We start from the raw sequence: 2,500 nt of genomic DNA on the forward strand, positions 1-2,500 counted from the left end.
TAAGATAAACCCTAGGAATACAATTTCCTGAGTAGGGATTAGAACAGATTTTCAAGGGTTACAACAAATCCAAGTCTATCTAAAAGAAACAATGTTTCTACAACATTGTTGATGCAGGCATTTAAGTCATCTGCTGCAAGCTAAGTATGCGACTGAGACATGTCCTTGTTGTCTTAGGTGTGAAAACACATGCTTCATTCAACAATTTGGTCAATTTTCTTGGAAATGGTGCCAAGCCATTCGGAAAAAAAAACTTATGCAAATGCCCCTTCCAGCAAGATGTCAGATATTTTTATGAACTGGGTGTATGGGGACTGAATAATATGCATCCTTGAGACCAATAGATGCCATATAATTATGGCGGCCACCGTCTTGTTCAGTGAAGCTAAAAGAGCCATTAACTCATTGCACTGCGAGGGAGCCGTATTTTCTCCTGATTCGGGAGTTCCCTTTTCATCTTCCCTCAAAAGGGAATCTTCGCTATTTCCATATAGGCTTCCATACGGTAGAAAAAGTCCGAAAACATATTCGTAATTCAAAACGTACCTTAACTTCGAGCTCTGAAAACATGTGAAAAACGACGCTCAATGGCAAGCTCTGGTTTCGCGCGCTCTATCTCACGTGACTTTGTAGTGACGTAGACCAATGACGACATAGATCCCGTCACTTACACCCATAAGCGTGACGATGAGCCATCCTTGTTCCCAGTCTCTCTCTCTTTTCCTCCCTTGTCGGAAGAAGAGAGACCCTGGGGACGAGGTCGTGCGATGAGCATTCCCGACCTCACATGGGAGCTCCCCCCCCCCTTCCTCCGGAGAGGAACATCAATTTCGATTCAGATCCTTCGAGTTTCGCAATTGTCTAGATTTGTTCTCTTATCAGATTATGTGCGACTACAGGTCTACTGAAAAACTTGTTCATGCTAAATATGGAAATATGTCACTGACCTGACGTTCAGTTCGAAATAGAAGAACGAAAAACTCAGAAGTCCAGGTTCACTCGCGTCTCCAAAATAAGCAAAACATGGTCATTTACAGAGGAAGGTTAAAAAATGCATGTTTAACGCGCCTACAAAGCTGTTTTGCGTGGCGACGTATGTTCATCCCCACCCCCCAGTTGACAGTGGCGTAGACGGAAATCGGGGTCTAATCTTGGATGGCGTTAAACGGCGTTCAGACAACCCAGCTACGGGATAAGGTTGGGGCAGGCCTGAGTTTGCTTAGAAATATAAAAGTCGTTTGCGGCGCAGTTTTCTAGGGGTCCTGCGGCTGCGCCGGTTTGGCCTCGTTAATCATTCATGTCCAACATTTTCTTCAAGTTTTACTAAGTTGGCCGGAAGTTCGTGTGCGCACAGGGTGAAGTACGCCGGTAGGGAAGCAAGTGGAACAAACCCTTGATACACGAAGTTGTATTGCGAAGGACATAGAAATGTCCCATATGTAAAGCGAAGAATTTACATAAAGGAATTACGAACTCTCCTGTCCGGTTCGAGTCTGTAAATCTGATCCGAAAGAACTGTGATGTGTTTACTCAAGAGGGCATTAATTCCGCTTAAATAAATGCCAGATATGTCGCCGTGTCATCGCTGTCTAACTTTGTTTGGTCACGCAATATGAGGAAAATTATTAGGAATTTTACACGACAAGCCAGGGCGTTTTTGGCTTTTTCACCACTGGTCAGGAAATTTAATGTTACCCCATTTAGACTGTAAATTTTACTCTATGCTGTACTTTCGTAAATCCTCTAACAGAGCACTATGTACTGCATTTAGAAATATAGGCTTACAATGTGATCGAGAAGCAGATAATTAAAACCGAAGCAAGTTAAAATTAAGCTCTCGTACCTCATTTAGCCTTCAAAACAAGGCAAACTCTCTTCGTGGACGAGATCAGATTACACAGGGAGGCCTCTTCGTTATGAGTTCAGCGTGTTAACTAGTTGTTACTCCTTTGACACTCTGTTTCAGTTAAAATTCAGCACTCTTGTAGAGATTAGGGTACTTTTTCCGCTGCAGTTGTGACAATTCTGCGAAATTGACCTCTTGACATCAGTCTTTCTCGGAAATCTGAGCACAGGCCACTATCCGGGCACAGGCCCCCCAAGCTCGGGTGAGCATGGCCGACAAAAACATAACGATTTGTATGGGAATCCCGATAAAAAGCTCAAGAAGATGATTATACGAAAAAAATCTCAATTAAAAAGCCTAACCTTATTAGATCCGACGCGATTTGAGCCATTTTTCAATTTCTGGGTTGTCAACGGTTATAATAAAATCCCAAGGCCGAAGACTAAATTCTCAGGAGCCACCAATTTGACAAACTACGGTCTGCCACCCCGGTAATGCTCAGTTTGTTATCAACGGTAAACGGTATGAATAATTATAGACCAATTTCTATTATCCCTGTTGTTACTTAAGTCTTTGAGCGTATCATTTACGATCAGATTTACTATTATTTAACTGTAAATGATATAATAACCAGTCATCAATCGGGTTTTCGTT

At 42.4% G+C, this 2,500-nt stretch overlaps 1 protein-coding gene across 5 annotated transcripts in view; it reads right to left on the minus strand.

Annotated features, from left to right (window-relative positions):
- LOC138042595 (uncharacterized) overlaps nt 1-1,983 on the minus strand; it is a 16,880-nt gene extending 14,897 nt beyond the window's left edge. For all 5 annotated transcript variants that reach the window (XM_068888539.1, XM_068888541.1, XM_068888538.1 and 2 more), the window contains exon 1: nt 1,844-1,983. The gene's annotated coding sequence lies outside the window, so the exon portion shown is untranslated. The remainder of the gene's footprint in view (nt 1-1,843) is intronic.
- Between the last annotated feature and the right edge of the window lie 517 nt (nt 1,984-2,500).

The sequence above is a fragment of the Montipora capricornis genome, chromosome 3, assembly GCF_036669925.1.
Source record: "Montipora capricornis isolate CH-2021 chromosome 3, ASM3666992v2, whole genome shotgun sequence".
NCBI classification, from domain to species: domain Eukaryota; kingdom Metazoa; phylum Cnidaria; class Anthozoa; order Scleractinia; family Acroporidae; genus Montipora; species Montipora capricornis.